This window comes from Amphiura filiformis, chromosome 6 (assembly GCF_039555335.1).
Source record: "Amphiura filiformis chromosome 6, Afil_fr2py, whole genome shotgun sequence".
NCBI lineage: Eukaryota > Metazoa > Echinodermata > Ophiuroidea > Amphilepidida > Amphiuridae > Amphiura > Amphiura filiformis.
Window position 1 is genome coordinate 2,759,373 of NC_092633.1, and position 18,202 is coordinate 2,777,574.

The 18,202-nt window shown below is 36.9% G+C and overlaps 1 protein-coding gene and 1 long non-coding RNA gene across 2 annotated transcripts in view; both read left to right on the plus strand.

Moving 5' to 3' along the window:
- Nucleotides 1–18,202, plus strand: part of LOC140154819 (carboxypeptidase D-like) — a 59,099-nt gene that overhangs the window by 21,234 nt on the left and 19,663 nt on the right. The gene's annotated exons all lie outside the window — the stretch shown is intronic.
- LOC140154818 (uncharacterized) lies at nt 1,458–5,100 on the plus strand. The gene is made up of 3 exons (XR_011859318.1): nt 1,458–1,728; nt 3,636–3,718; nt 4,130–5,100. It is a non-coding gene; the product is annotated as an uncharacterized lncRNA (long non-coding RNA).

Consider the following 18,202-nt stretch of genomic DNA (forward strand, 5'->3'; position numbering starts at 1 on the left):
AGCCATTGTTTATGAATAAATTTTGATCACAATTTAAATTGATCGTCTTTTACTGATTAGCGTTTCATAATTGTGCGTCCATTGTTTGGAAAGTCGAAACAGTTTGCATTTGACACCGACGAATCAGGCGACGAATATCCTGAGGGGCGCGCGCATCCCTCTAAAGATATTCCGAAGTCCAAATCAAAATGTTAAGATTTTATTCACAATACCCAACATATACCTGATGCGAAGTGATCGAAAGTCTTTAAACTCGGACATTAAAAGTGGGAGGATTGAAGTTAAGAATTAAACTGTTAAAACAGTTTTGACTGCATAATTTTATTGGAATGATGTATTATGCCTCTCATATTTGAATTACGTTCACATCATAGATTGTTGATGAATCTATTCTCACTGAGGCGGAGATTCTCAGACTGCATCACCTTTCATGACTCCGGGACCTTATTATTCCGATCAACCAAAGCCCTCTGATATGGGGCAGTTAAGAGATCCCAGTGGGCACAGGTTAGGATTTCGCCGTTGAATCAACGTTGATACAACGTCGAAGTTTCAACCTAACCTGATTTCAACCCGATTTCAACCTAGACGTTAGTTGAAATCGGGTTGAAATTTCAACGTTGATACAACGTTGAAATTTCAACCTGATTTCAACTAACATCTAGGTTGAAATCGGGTTGAAATCAGGTTGAAGTCCATCAGGTTGAGGTCCATTTGCAAATACAACGTGATTTCAACCTGATTTCAACGTCAAAATTGATTTCGACGTCGAAATTTCAACCTGATTTGAACGTGATTTCAACGTCAGTTGTGCCCACTGGGAGAGGTTTGTTTTCGAACCTATCAGCCACGAGCTAAAACAATCATTCATTATTTATTCAATGCACTAAGTTTTGCATATTTCTTATTCCATTGGAAGCCACCTTCAGTTCCCTTTTTGCTATAAATGAAAATACCTTGTTATTTGCAACAGAAGCTACAGGCGGACTGTATAATTATACAGGGTGTTGTTTCTGAATTTTTGGTACGTACTGGGTTTTCGGGGGTTACATTACATTAAAGTACAAATAACCAAATTTAATCTCAGAAACTCAAAGAATAGAGTTTTACAACCATATATTTTTTGAACAATCCAATTTGCTTATAAATAAAATAAGGTTTAGAAAAAAAAACCCTCGACGTTACCCCAAAATGCAAAGGTTTTGCACGAACCAGTTACCCACACAAAAAACAAACAAACATAGATTGAATACAATACCGTTCTTTCCAAAGATACTAATCTTACAGGTGCGAGTAATCAGCCTTTCGTTGACATCTATGGTCGAATACATAGGCACCGCGTGAATGTTGTAGTGCAGGGCGATATATTCTAATTTGCATTCCTATATTGCTATGGTAGTTAATCCGATTACTTACGTCACTTCTACGTAGTCTCCTACACAGCCAGTTTGCGTCGGTCTGACACTCGTCGATCCTCCTAACAAACAGTCTGCAAAAGAGCACATATAACGACTCTTCTGATTGGTGCCCCGTATTTCGGGTGCCGGAAGTGACTGTTGACCTGATCAATTTGATCTGACCTTTGAACAGCTGATTGATTTCGTTCGCCGCAGCACCGTAGCACGATCTGTCAACGCGAGCAGATTTGATTGAAAATTGACCGAATTTTCAACATCTATTTGGTAATTTTGAGCACCTTTTCATGAAAGAAAATCTCAAGACGAGAAAGTAAGTACTTAACGAACTGATTTCTGTTGATTTTATTGATACAGCTCGACAGGCCAGGTCCATTGAGTCCAGTCTAAAATCCCTGCAATCTCTGCATACATCCTCCTGTACATTACAATGTTTACATCATTTGTACATGGCATACATACTATTACACTGGAATATTATAAATATATTATAATACTAGCCATTGCATGCATGCATGATACTCTACATACTGATTCTGTCTGATGGCATGGCGTTTGGAGTACATGAGTAAACCTTTGACGAGAGTGTACATCACAAAATTTACTCAGCTCAGCTCAGTCAGTCATTTTTATTACCGTTGGAACACACTTGTCTGATTGTTGTCTGCAGAGGTGATCTGCTGATGTGGAGTCAGTGGAAATTTACAAATTAACTTTGTGCTGTACATAACACATTGTTAGCTCAGACTTTACAACATCACGATGCGTCTGGCGCTCATCAAACTTTGATTTACTGCAAGTGCAACATATATTATACTTATAGCACCATTGCAAGGCAGCAGTGCACCAGGTTCGGGATGAAGTGTGAGGTGACTGCGGCCTTCATACAGTGTTAATTTATAAACATTTGATTGTGTGTGTAATTACACAATACACATGAACGCTTGTACGAGAAGTCTAGCTTCGAATTTGTCACAGATAGCTTCACACTATTTAAAGACGAGTCCTGAGCTATCAAAATCTAGTACTTAGAAATCAATGGCTAGGGAAGCTGTAAGTAAACAAAGCCGATCACTGCTGGAAAAAGAAAAAAAAATGTTGCTAAAATTGCAGTTTGCACTTCAATTAAATATTAGACAGGCAGCATTTCCTTAAAATACACAGTTGACTCAATCAAATTTTAACTTGCATCAAAATCAGCAGAAATATTACATGTCAATGCTGATCGGCAGATCCACTGAAATAATGATAGCAAATGGACTCGTGCGTCGGGTGCGTACAAAGCTGGACATGTAAAACTATTGTGTGCAAATTTGAAGCTAGAGTACTCAAGTAAGTAGTAAGCAAACGTTACTGTCTCGATTCTCGAATGGTACAAATCCTGGTCCCATGGGAGTATGGTGGGGATTTTTTTCACATGTGAAGTCCCGATTTTGGCATTCTGAATCTAACTCAAAATTAGTTAAAATAATATTTCAGTATCATTTTTGTTTGGAGATAAATAGGATCAACCGATCATTAAATGGGATATCGCATCGTCGGCCAGATATTTTCGATATCGGTATTTGATCGGATATCAGTTCAAAAAAATTTCCAATTATTTTTGTTTGCAAAGTTTTCTGCAACTTTGAAGAACCACTGGACCTATTCTGAGGTGCTAGCACAGTTAATTTGAAGAAAAAATTGGGAACAAAATTACATAAAGATTACAGTTTGTTATCCAATATGCAAACTATCAACAAATGTTTACCTCTTAGCTCTTCATCTATTACATAATTATTATAAATGCATGGAAAATCGTAATTGTTTCCAATTTTTTTTTCAAATTAATTTTGGCTGATCTTAGCACCTCGAATAGGTCCAGTTGTTTTTTAAAGTTGTTGGAAACTTTGGAAAAAAATTTTAAATTAAATTTAAAAAAAAAGAATTTTTAACTGATATCTGATCGGATCAGATATTGGCCGATATTATTTACATCGATATCTAATCGGTAGACAGATCTGCCATGTCGGTTGAGGCCTAGAGATAAATCAGGTTTAGCTAGCTCAAGTTGAGTGCCGGTTAATATACCATATCCAATTAGAGCGCCAGCTCAGGGCACAATTTTTAGCAAACATGAGGAATTGGTAAATGGGGATATACTTATTTTATGATGAAAACATCATTTGTGAGAAAAAACTGCCATTTATTAAATCATTAATTTGTGTATTTGGTTTGCAGTTGACATTTGATGAACAACAGTAATGGAGATGGCTTGATGCAACACGATCTTGGGTTTCTGACAGACAATGACCTGTTACTTTGTAAGTAGAAACATGCTTAATGTCAACTCATTTTTTCCTTTAGAATCATGCCAACAGCAAAACACCATAGAGTATATTGGTGAAATTAATTAAGAATGGTGGAATATAAATAAGCCTAGATAAGACAAGCAACTAAAAAACTGGAAGAGGCTACATTACCCTAAACAATCACAGAAAGGCTTGAAAATGTGAAAAACATAATCTATGGCAGCACACTAAAATGGCTCTTTTATTTGCTTTTGATTTGAAAGAAAAATACTAAATCCCCATAATGTCACTGATTCAATGATACGTAAACATGCATGAGACGTCTCAGCACTCACTTTATTGGTGAATAAATCTCCATGCAGACATTTATCAGACCCATTTAATATATTATGTTTAATTGTTATTATTGTCTTACATATACAGGAGCATGCATGATGATTTGGAAATTGGACCTTGTGATGGCCACCTTGGACATAAATAGCGAACAACCGATTTTTGAATCAACAGACAGAACTATTATTGCTGATTATTCAGTGGATTATGTAGCCTACTGATTTGTCACATACTACTTCTCAAATAGCAATTAGATGTAAAGTTACAGCATTCAGCAATTGAGAAAAATCAGACAAAAACACTTGTTTGGCCTGTATGAAAATGAATTGTGCAGAAACACAGAACACAAAATGATTGTGTTCATGGAGAACAAAACTAAAAGGGCTCCAGTATTACTCTAAAAATTACATAAACAATGTACACATGTATAACAGTCAAAGATTATGACACAGGAATTTGATTTAATACAGGGCCTCTGAAAGAACTGCAGTCAGAAAATTTAATTTTTGAGTACCGTAATTAATGTTGCTACAAAGAAATTAAAAAGGTGTATGTTGTTACGTGGTAAAGCATCTGTCACTTACTTTTTAATTTTGAAAATCAACGGTTTGGTTCAGGAACCAAACTTGGAACAATAATTAAAGTTCAGAGAGTACAGTTCTGTATTTAAGTGTTTTTTTTTTTTTATTGTTTTGGTTTTGGAGTGTCCCTGTACTAGAGCTAAATGCTAGGATCAGTCTTCATTGACATTTAAAACAAAAGATAAGAAAAATAAGGCCCCAGTGTTTTTGCAAAGCTATAATTGATTGTGTTCATGAGATACTCTATTAATGATTTCAAAATGCATTTGTATCCATTTTGAAATCATTAATAGAGTATGACATGAACACATTATATATAACTATTTGCATATTAAAAACACTAGGGCCTATTATTTTTTCTTCTTCTTTTTTAAATATCAACCATGAATGATCCTAGCATTTAGGCCTAAAAAATTGTTTGATTGACATTTGAAAAATTAGGGTAGGTCGGTCAGCATTTTTTCCTTTTTTTTTTTTTTTTTTTTTTTCTTCGTTTTTGCACCCGCTTTTTAAGCTGTAAATTGCGTATGATAAAGGCCTTGGAACTTTAAAAAAGGTTTTTTTATTATTATTTTTTAGGGTGTTTAAGTTTAGGTCGCTCGGGTTACGCCAATCAAACAATTTTTAAGGCCTTAGCTCTAGGGTCCAGGGACACTCCAAAACCGAAAAAATAAATAACTAAATTAATTAATTAAATGTTTTTAAATAGCCCGACGGGCCACATGGAGATAAAACCCAATAGCCCAATGGAAAATTTGGTAGGCATGGCTATCGGGCTATCGCTTATTCCAACCCCTTCAACTTGCAGTTTCTTGTATTCACAGTTTCAAACATTTACAGCCTACGGGACAAAAAACATTTTTGCAGGCAAAAATAAAACCCATGATCTTTCATGATTTTTATTTTGGCCTGCAAAAATATTTTTGTCCCAAAGGTTTTTAGGATTGTATATTAAATTGCAGACCACGATGATGCATGAAAAGAGTACCCTTTCCTGCAGATTGTTGCTCGATGATGACAACACATTTATTCTGAGTAGTTCCCCAGGTATTAACACTGAAGCAAATTCAAACAAACTAAAATAATTATGCTTGTAATTATTATTCTTTCTTTCCATTGTTACACATACAAAGTCATGAAATACAAAGTCATGATTGTTATTAAATGCCATTTGTAATTACCAACAGTATTACCAGTGCTTGTGTTATCAAATATAATTATAGTTTCTTTCAATAGTGTATGAAAAGTAAATCTTCAGATACCATGAAAAGAGGTTGAATAAAATGTATTTTTTATATACCATGGTCATTTATAAGTCAGATTATAGTCATTCATCTCTCATCAAGAGGTGGAAATTACACATTTCATGTAGACCTCAAGGCCATCTATTGCCACACAATGAGTTAGTGGAAGTATTTCATAGGGTATGAAAATACTTGCATTTTTCTGACAATAAGTTGAGCTGTGAACGGATGTAAGAATGGCCAGATGATTTTGCTGTGAATTTTGTACCAATTACATGCTATTAAGGTGCACTGAAAGTGGTACTATGGTGTAATTTAAAGAGTTCATAGTGGTGCACTCATTGGAGATTTGAGAATCACTGAATAAACATGATTCTCAGCTTCTGTCTATCCAGTCTAACAAAGCTTCATAATATCAATCCTTATTCATTTGTTGCCACAGTTCACTGCATAAATTTAGTTTCTAAATTGGAATGTGTTAAATTAAAAGTTGTTTGTGGAATGCTTGTTGCCACACCAGTGTACATCAGACTAATAATGCAGAATGTGGAACCTCATATTGCTGACTCCCAGGTGGCTTCTGTAAGTTTCCCAGGCTTGGTCAACCACTCGGCACCACCTCAACCTGTAAATTTTAAAGGAAAAAGAATAAAATATTTTTATTGTTTAAAATCAAACAATTTTTTTTGGTAAATTGAAAATGATACACTGTGACTGGTTGCAGATCAGGTGGACTGTAGGTACATGTTTATAGCTAGTCAAACTTTAAAAATTACCCTCCCAACATTTGGTTTACTCAGTGGCATTCATTTGTAAACTTAAATTGTTTCCCAATTTTGGAAAAATCTCAGTAGGTCAGCCCCATAGAACAGGGTTTTATTTTTTCGTCACCTATTTTAAAATCAAACCTCCCTTTGGCCTACCAAAAAAACTTTGCCCCCCCCCCCCATTCACCACCCTGCGGTACATATAAGGGGCTGTGCAATAATTATGAGCCCTGGAGGGTAAAATTGGGGGTGCTAGGAATTTTTGGCACACATTCATGTGGCGCCTTTTAAATAAAAGCGCTCTAAAAGGCTTAGGAAAACAGTGCGGAAATACATAAATATTCCTGCTTGCTGCGCCGCAACATGTATCTTGTAAATTAGGATCCCAAAAATTTGGCATGCGGCCATGCGCAAGGGGGGGGGGCAAATAATTTTTGGCAGGTTGAGAGAGGGTGGGGCAAGCAATTTTGGCGAACCGTTCGAAATTTTACCCTCCCCGGCTCATAATTATTGCACAGTCCCTAATTATTGCACGGAAGGTCATCAGTTCACTCATCCTCCAGACCGGCGCTCCAGAAGACATGCAAATGCATTTGCATGTCTTCTGGAGCGCATGTCTGGAGGTCAGTGGAGGATGATTTGAACTAATGACCTTCCATGCAAGCACCTTACATGTACACCCATCGAATGTGTGTCATCGGCCCTCAGACTGTAGGATTCAATTCATGTAAAGCTCCTAGTATAAGGGGCTGGCATTTTTTTCTTCAGAAGGGGGTCCCAAATATGTCAGTGACCAGAGTCAATTTTTATGACCCCCCTATCGCAGCCAAAACTTTTAACAACCCCTTATCTTGGGTCAAAAATTTTATGACCAACCCCACCCCACCCCCTTCCACCTACACGCACTCAAGACAAATCATTCATTGCCGGAACTAAAGCGGAGTGCGCCAAAGGCTAAGAGCGATGAAGATGCGTGAAGTGCATAAAAAACTTGCATTATATAGCTATAGATTGTATGCACATTTTGATTGTGAAGTTAAATAACAAGACCTTAGCAGCGTGAAAATTTTAGTCGCCAGCCCTTAATAATTCTACAAACCCCTATTTTGGGTGTTAAAAAAATTATAACCCCCCCTATTTTTGGTCTGAAAATTCTACGCCCCTCCCCCAAGTATATTTGAGACCCACCCCCTTCCGAAGAAAATGCCAGCCACCTAATTATTTAATTAAATATAAATATACTCACGTCACTTTTAAGCTTTCTTAGATCAGCACAAAACTGCCCTGTGCTGTCTCTGTCGCGATCGTGCTTCAGCTGTCTGCCGCGCCGGTCACGGTAAATCCATACAAATTGTATCCATAAAGTGTCACTCGGATCGCCACACAGCATTTTAATTATACTTTCTTTTGTTCATGTTTAGCACCTTGTTTGTTTACATAAAATCCTCGTAAACAACCGTAAACAGTTCCCGGGAAATCCCCGTAATACACTGCAGCCAGCTGACGAACGGCTTCCGGGGTTAAATTACGTCATGGTATCTTGACCAATTGCGAACAATGTTATATCAATTGCGTGACTTGACACTCAGAATCGACTGTCCAATCACAATCACGTAGATCCTTCAGTTTCCCAGACTGTATGTTCGTGATAGCCACATACAGTCTGGCCGCGAGACTAACTTCTACGGCGAATATAGCCTAAACAATCTTCACACAGGTATCGACTGCAGACGACGAGTTCCAAATTTTCTTTAAAACTTCAAAAATGTCAAAAGTTGTACATTTTCATGATATTATCTTCTCCAAAAGAATCCATCTGTTTCAGAACACTTACATCTTACACTTGATAATTGACCAACTTTTTGTACTTATAACTATAACCGTCAGTGTATATTTTTGTTGCATTGTTTTGAGTTGAAAATCTGTTTTTTCTTAATGATGTAAAAAACAAACAATGGCAAACAACAGTCGAGAACCAAAAAAAAAAAAACGTGCCATCTGTTCAAGTGCAGCTGTAAAACGACCGGAAAAACTTTCACGCAAAAATACCTTGTAAAATAGTTAAAATGAACCTCTTTGGGCAAAAATATGCTAAATCAACCAAAATCACCGAGAAAGTAGTTTTTGCTCAAAAATAGGCTACTTATCAAGATCGCGTGATGCAATTGTTTTGGCTCGCAGATCTTTAATTGCCACGTGAAATGCACTTTTCAGAGCAAATATGAAATTCAATAAGTCATATGCCTAACTCTGTTTAGGTTTTTTCAAATGTTTTAATATTTGTCATTTTTGGTTAACAATCATTAACAAAAACATGGTTTCAACTCAAAATATTCAGAAGTAAATCTACCATCCCCCAAATTCACGATCCAGAGAGTTTCGGCTTTATTTTGATGAAAATTTAAATTTCCGCTCAATGATCCTCCGTCATAATTATTCAAATGTATTGTTCTTACGCGGCAAAGAGTGTTGCCACTCGGAACGGAGCCCGACCCACTATACAGAACATTATCTCATTGTCTTCATGTGAATTATCATGCATTAATTAGCCTATGTAACAAAAAGTTATACCGGCGGCTATTTATATACGTAAACTAAAAGTACTAAAAGATTTAGGTATCAAAGTATAATGATGTAAAATTTCCTGAAACAGATGGGCTTCTGTCTCTGGTGTACTTTTTGAGACTTTTGTTATATTCTCAAAATACCTCAACGGGTCCATTTTTCTTTGTCGCTTGTGGATATCCCCATTTTTTCTACTTTCACTGATTTTAATTCACTGATTTAAAGACGTAACCACTGACAAATATTGGCTTATAAAACAAATTGTTTTGTTTTCTTGTGCATGGTGTGATTGATGGAAATAAAGACCCATATCTTTTCAAATTGACAATGAACTGATTTAGCCATAGTGGCATTTGATAAATACAGTGGTTATTGTACAAAAGCCAACAAACCAATGATCAAGTTGTCTTTGTGTGCATTTAAGCCAATTTCTTTCATTCATTGATATTTTCTTCCAACTTTCTTGACTTGAGGGCTTTCAAAACAAAATGCTGACTCGAGTACAATACTGTTTGTTGAACCCAACCCGTTCAGCACGCGCGCAGGGTTTCTACGGTAGCGTGTGAAAGTAAAGGGTGGTTCTAATTTCAAATGGACACATCAACCCAGCAAGCACAAAAATGTTCCTAAAACATTTATTCAAAACCTTTTAAAAACGCCTTGTAAAATATTGAGGTACATTTTGCAAAACATTTTGTCAACAGCTAAATTACATGTTTTGCATCACGTTTTTAAAAAAGTTTTATGAATGTTATTAAAAGGTTTTTATACCCTTTAGCCCGACATTCAAACCTTTTTTGGAAAACGTTGTGTGTTTGCTGGGAAGTTTGCTTGTAAATCCGATTAGTATAATGACATTTTGCTAGGATAAATTCAAGTTACATAATAAATCGAGAGAACGAAAATCAAAACAGAATTGACAGGGCCCGAACCATCGCACCCACGATTTCTGGTCAGAGTCCCAGCATCCAACTTGTAATCAAATTGTTATCATCTTTTTTGTGGTATATGTTGGAACTGGTCATGCTGGTGGGCTTTGGGAGCTGACAGTATATCAGTATCAGTATAAAAGCAGAGTCTTTCGGAGCTACGAAAATGTCAACTTGGTCTTTTTTGGCTTTTGGTGAAAATCACCTTGAAAAAATTCTGAGGAATGAGCAATTTGTGGTCTTTTAGAGCTGAAATTTATATCAAAATCAATGTTTTTCAGCGGAACAAAACAATGACTGTATGGTCATTTGAGTTTTGTTTTCCTATCATGCTGATGAAACCATCTACAATCTGACCAACACCACTCCACTGGTTGCCAGAGTCAAGATTCATCAACTCAAATTTCTCGGCTATACCATGATACTGCGTCTTGAAGACGGCGAGCCTGTGAAATAATATTCTACCACATGGAAACCGGGACGACCGCGCACACTGTACTAAAAGTATGTCCAGCACCTCCTGGGGAGATACTGAAGGGATGCTGCAGCCAAACAAAATTGTTTCGCTTGCCCAAGATCGCAATAGTTGGAGAAAGCTTGTAGTCCCCTGCTACGCAGCCGACTGATGATTATGCTGATGGTCAAAAATATTTAAAATACTGATAGGCTATATCCTGAAATTGTAACGAAATAAACCATTGTCTGCATGCCTTATCATGAACGGGACTGATTTGATTTATTCTTTTGGCACTTTCAAGTCACCCTGTATTATAGACGTGACTTGTAAAATTTGTAACAGTAAACGCATGGGGTTTAAAAACGAACAAAAACATCGTACCCTATAATACACCCGCCTGCCCACGACCGTTATGACCGCGCAATGCTCTTAAAACCCTTAACTTAACTTCACTTAGGCAGGATAAACTTGACGATAAGTCGACAATCAAGCAGGCCATACCTAATTGTGTACTTGCTCGATAAGCACGATTATCTTTGATCAGTTTGATCGAATCACTCGTTAAACAAACGGAATAAAATGGTACTGATAATCACGAATCGTTATCTAATTTAGGTAGTGATATCTATAGGATTTGTATCGATAAACCACCAAGGTAAACTCCAAATGTTCATTTGGAGTTAGTTATCAGACTGGAGTCTCATACATGTAGGGGTGTGCTTGGATAATATAATGGTAAATCTTCTTCAGGAATTAAGTGGAATTATACATCTTCAGGAGCCAAATCATTTAATATATTAAGGTAAGTTTAATTAATACAAACATAGAAGCTCATAGATCAAAATAAACCAACCCGGATCCCTACCCCAACCCCAACCCGGGCCCAACCCCACCAATGGAAGTGTGTATAGCACGTTCGCCCTCTTTCAGGGCCGCATTCTCTGGTATCTTATTGTAGAGACGCCGCCGCTTCCATTAACTCTGAACCTATCATAATTTGCTTGCTATCTATAGGCCTATAGCTTCAATTATTTGCTGTGATATCATGGATATTGTCAGTTGCTATAATGTTTTCTTGTTCGTCAATGTACTTTGGTTTACTTTTGTCTACTTGTCTTGATGGTTTTAAATTTTGTTGTATTTAATTTTTTGTGCTCTCTACTATGGTTTGCTCACTGCAATGCTTGGCCTTTAGGCCTCGTCGTACAGAGTGTTTCTAAAAGATTGGTACCGGAGCTACAGTTTTGGATTTATTTGCTTACTTGCAAGGATAAATATCCAAATTGAAACTCAGAAACATAAAGTATGTTGTTTTATCAAAAGCATCCTTTTCTAAATCATCGAATTTACTTTTGTTGTTTAAGAAATACAGCGAATTCCCCAAAATTCATGGAAAAGATGTGTGTCTTCGGGTGATTAACTGGAGCACACACCACACACCAACGACCATAGAAAAACACATCTTACGTCGTGTGGGGTGTGTTCCAATTAATCATCCGTGGACCCAAATCTTTTTCATGAATTTTGGGGAAATCGCTGTATTTCCTAAACAACAAAAGAAAATTCGATGATTTAGAAAAGGATGATATTGGTAAAACCCCATATTTTGTGTTTTGTAGTTTCAACTTCGGTATTTATCCTTGCGATTATGCAAAAGAACCCAAAGTAGCCTCGGTTCCAATTTTTAAAAACACATTATGTTCCACACATTAGGTTGGCTCAAATCATTCTATTTAAAAATGTGTAGGTGTTGTCCCAGCAAACACAAAACGTTTTACGGAAAACGTTTATGTTTATATGACGGTATAAAACGTTTTAATAACATCAGATAACGTTTTTGAAAACTTCACGAAAAGCATTCTAACGTAATGTTATTAAAGATCGACTCCAACAAAAATATTTGGCAAAATCTTTGCAATACCATTTTGACAACTTTTCTAAAATGTTGTTATTTTTTTAAATATTATATATATAGAACGTTTTAGTGAACTTTACATAACACGTCATTTAAATGTTATTAAACTGTTGTATCCATAACCAAAACCCGTATATAACGCGTTTATAACGTTTTATAAACATTAATGGGTTTGATCCTGAAATATGTTATAGTTTTAGGAAAATGGTAAATTGATTTTCAATTTTATTATGATTTATTGATTTCATATATTATTTGTCAACAAAAATGCGAATGCCTACCGAAAAACTATTGTGAACACAAAACATCTGACAACCCCTTTTTTGTCTTTATAATATTTTCAATTATATTCTACTGCTTGAAACTTGGTAAATGATTATTGTTTTTAGTTGTGCTGCATTGGGCTATTCCAGTTGAAATCCATACACCCCCTATAGAAGACATGACCATAATCTCCCACACAGGGTGTGTAGATTTCAAATGGCGTCACCCATTCAGGTAACCCCATTTGAAATTCACACTCCCTGTGTAGAAGATTAAGGTCATGTCTTCCATAGAGGGTGTATGGATGTCAACTGGAATAGCCCAGTTATTTGTGAAGATAGTCATTACATACCTGATTATGATGATCACTGGGTCAAAGACCGTAGAGATATATCAACAACCCACAATCATTAACAGATTAAAAATTGTACAGATGATAAAATGATCAAAGACCTGCACAATTATCAAGATATAGACTATAAAACGTGCCAACACATCATAAGCTTTAATGTATCCCACTATTGATATGCTAGAGGTTTTCAAGTTAAACAAAAGAGAGAGAAAAAAAAAAAAAAAAAAACCAAAACAAACATATTTAATTCGTTTCAACAATCGTGGAAATCTTTGTTTAGTATATTGTACATGCAAAAATCTTTGCGATCAAAAAGTATTAACAACGGAACATTTACTGGCGCATGCCACTAAAATGTTTTGAAACATGTGTTGTATAAGATAAAATCGGTAAATCGAAGGATATTAAACATAACAGATTTGGCGACTATGCTGCTATATGGTATCAAACTCAATATGCTAAGTAATTCATACCGATTCGATCGCTCTATTTAGATTGCATGCAGACCCAAATCATACACTATTAGAACACGGGGTAAAAATGTACGGAGTAAAATCAAGTTGGATATTGCAGGTAAATACCGCTCTTTTCCAAGACACTAATAAAGCAGGTGCATGCAAGTGAAACGTACATGGACTCTGCATAATGTGAAATTTCCTTAAAGTCTTAAAGTCCCATTTAGTGATCCCAGCAAAAGTGTAAAAAAAAATGTTTATAAATTGCTTAAAAGTGAAGGATAAGTCATTCAAATTATCATTTGGTATTTTTGAAAAGAAAAATTTGGCAAAAAACGAAGAAAACATCAGTTTTGACGAAGTTGAAGCCCCACTCAAATACATGTAGCTCATTGATATCCTGTGTTATTTTTTTCTTAAATACACGGCTTTCGGCTGAACCACCAGCAGGCTATGTTAGCACATCTACCGTTCGCATCAAACCTGAATGGTTTAATCAAACTGTTCAGGATGCGCGACGCTTACGTAGGCGGCGTGAACGGCGCTGGCGTAAAACAAGGACTGAAGTTGACCGTCAAGCCTATATTGATTCCCAGAGGGAAGCTGCAACAACTATTAGCAAAGAGAAAGCATCTTTTCGCCAGCTAACAGCTGGCTATCTAATTCGAAGATCGTCTCTGTTTGCTAAAGAGATTACAGGGTAGGGGACCTACTAGCATTGGTTTGAATTACTTTGCGGACCTTTTTATGGTGAAAATATAATGTAAGGCCTACTATTTGATTTGTAAGAAAAAGAAAGTATGTTTTGCCGTTTCAACGAATGCAAACGAGTGAGAATTTCAAGAGTTATGGTTTGAAGGAAATATGACATTAAAAGTTATATGCCAGGCCTATAATAGTTACCACAGCATATCAACGAAAGAAAATTATAGTATCCTTGTTATCATGCGTTTTTAGATTTACATTTGCAGACCTCCTGGAGACCAACACAGCATGAGATGTGAGTGTATTGATAACAGAATTAAAATCTTTATGGATGTTAAAGTCAAAGTAAAATAAAAAATTCCCTTTAAAAGGGAAAGCCAGCTTCAATGCAGAAGAAGTCTTGTAATTTAGTTTGGGTGGAAGGCATTTTTAGGATCACTCTTTTTTATGATCCATCATGTTTCATGACAGTCCACCAAACCATCAATGATGAGAACATGCACACAGAAACAGCAAACCTGTCAACTCTTAAAAATATCCTACCTGTATCGTTTTATGGATAAAATGATTCAAAATGTCAAAATGAAATAATTGATATCTTAAACATCAGTTTTGTCTATTCAACGGGAAAAATTCGATGCAATTTCAGGGCCTATTTTTGATATGGGTATAATTTATATAGGCCTACATGTAGGCCTATTGAACAATATCAGTCTTTATACATTTTATAATGTGCGATATTAAGTATAAATTGCGAATTAATATAAAAATTAATATAAAATTAATGTGCATGTATAAAGCAAGTACTATAGGATGGCAGTTTTTAGCCAATTAACTAAAAACTGCAGTGTATTTCTTTATATTAATAATGAGCTAAGGGTAGCCTAAAAGGCAGAAAAGACAAAAAGACAGAACAATTTGGAGTAATTAATTAACGAGTTGACAGGAAGTTATAGGAGTTAATGTTTGGTTTGCTGTTTCTGTGTGCATGTTCTCATCATTGATGGTTTGGTGGACTGTCATGAAACATGATGGATCATAAAAAAGAGTGATCCTAAAAATGCCTTCCACCCAAATTAATTACAAGACCTCTTCTGCATTGAAGCTGGCTTTCCCTTTTAAAGGGAATTTTTATTATAATGAAAGGCTACTCAATTGTAACACTAAGGACATGTATAAGACTATAAATGCTCTTTTGAATAAGACCTCACGTGACCTTCCTGATAGTAGCTCTCCAGCTACATTAGCTAATGATTTCTGTAAATATTTCATTGGTAAAGTAGAAACAATTCGTGCTGATGTTGATGCTGTCCATGCTACCTCTTCAAACACCACTTCTCAATGTTCTACATCTAGCACATTGCAATGCTCGTTTGACAAATTTGAAGCTGTGTCTGAAGAAGAGTTATCTAAAATAATAATGCCATGGACCTCCAAGTCATGTGACCTAGACCCCCTCCCGACCTGGTTGTTAAAGAAACATATCCATATTTTTCTCCCTATTCTTACTAAGATCGTCAATAACTCCCTCCTTTCTGGCTGCTTTCCTGCTGAACTACGTAGGGCTACCATCACGCCTGTGCTAAAAAAGGTGCCCCTTGACAAACAGCAGCTCTCGAACTACCGACCTGTCTCCAATCTGGCTTTTGTTGGTAAACTGATTGAGAAGGTTGTCAGTGTTCAGCTCACCGAGTATGTCGAGTGCAATTAACTGGCTGAGCCTTTGCAGTCAGCGTATCGGGCTGCTCACAGCACCGAGACAGCACTCTTGGCTGTTCATAATACCATTCTCAGAGCTATTGATGACAACAGGGCTGTCTTTGTGGTATTACTGGACTTGACTGCCGCATTTGATACGGTGGATCACCGTATTCTGTTGCAGCGGTTGAGCCAAGAATAGAGTGTTCCAGTCCTACCTTGAAAATCGCAGTAGTCAGGTCTTTGTGAAGGGATGCTATTCTGATAAGGTTCATCTGCCTTATGGTGTCCCCCAGGGATCGGTCATTGGTCCGATATTGTTCACCTATTACACTCATGCCATCGGGAACATTATTCGTAATCATGGCCTCCAACATCACCTCTATGCTGATGATGTTCAGCTGATTATCACCTTTAATCCTTCCCACCCGGGTGATGCAGCTTGTGCCTTGTTCAAACTTTCCAACTGCATCCATGAGCTACAAGCTTGGCTCACCAGTAACAAGCTCAAGCTCAATATGGCGAAGACTGAGTTTTTTGCTGCCTCTTCTGATTATCACTACATTAATCTCAAACATCTCACCCTTTATTTGGATGGGTTGGAGATCTCTGTATCTTCATCCATAAAGAATTTAGGGGTCATTTTTGACCATGACATGAAGATGTCCAGTTATGTTGCACATTTGTCCAAAACTTTGAACTGGCAGATTGGCAATATTTGGAGGATTAGAAGGTGCCTCAGTTTTGATGCGTGTACCAATGCGGTTAGGACTCTTGTCCTGTCCAAGATTGATTACTGCTCCTCCTTGCTTAATGGCATCTCCCAGAAAAACCTCACCCGCCTACAGCTTCTCCAGAACAAGTGCGTCAGACTCATTTTCAGAGAACCAAAATATACGCATACTTCTCCTTTGCTTCATAGTCTGCACTGGCTTCCAGTTGCTAAACGTGTCCAGATCCGCACTCTCGTCCATGTTTATAGACCTTTTTCCCTCTTTCCCATCATGCACTATTCCAGGGGGGTATGAGTGTCGCAAACTACATCATCTCCCCGGGGGATTACAGTGTTAAGTTCATTACATTCTGGAATACGGACATTTCGGCTGGTGCCTTCATCACAAAAAAAGGATCCCCGATAATCACGATAATGGCGCCGCGATCACTAATACCTTTCGGGGCAAAAACAACATTTTTATGCCTTATGGACATGGTGTCATCAGCCAAAAAAGTTTCCTGCTATTGGAACCTAACTTTGTATATATTTTATAGACCTAATGGTAATAAACTAATGACGGGACACGCCGTGATATTTTGTCGGTGTCCGTATCACTTTTTTTCGGAGATGAAAATAAAATGTAAACACAATCTCTTACACAGATGTTCTGCATCGCTCCGTAACTGCATCACTCGTGTATTCAATAATTGCATAATTAGTAACATCGATGGCCTTTACGATAATCCGCATATATGGAATCAGTATGCCCATATTAAGACAAAATAATTGCAAAGGTATGGCAAAGACCATCGGATGCACACGATCTATGAGGTTGATGAACTACGTCATACCCCCCTGGAATAGTGCATTGTGGGATAGAGGGAAAAAGGTCTATAAGGTTCTTGCTTCATCTACACCTGAATACCTGTCCTCCATCCTTCACACCCGTCATTCTGGGTACTCTTTGCGCTCTACTGCTGCCACTTGTCTCTCCATTCCAAGATCCCACAAGTTGGCTGGTGACAGAGCATTTTCCATCATTGCCCCTGTTCTATGGAATGGCTTACCTTCCCACATTCGTGACTCTCCCAATGTCCAAACTTTCAAAAAGAACCTAAAAACTCACCTTTTCACCTAAATGTTTCCTCCCTCTTGCATTTTTCCTTTTCCATAGCGCTTTGTTTCTTCATTTAAAAAGCGCTCTCTAAATCTGTGTATTATTATTATTATTATTATCTATAACAATGACAAAGGTACCAAAATTTTGATGATTTTAACGACCGTCCGGATGAGCAAATCACTGAATAGGCCTTTAATGGTACAATGCAAAGTCACAGCGTACTTCTAGTAGGCTACAGGGCAATACATTCAAAAATGTTACATCACTACTTCTACAGTTTTGTTTTGTTTTACATAGATTTTTGCCAAGTTCACAAGACAACCGATTTCAAATTCAAACTTTACCGGCCCTCTGTCAATTTGAAATCACTTAGTTCAGATATATGTCGACTCAAAA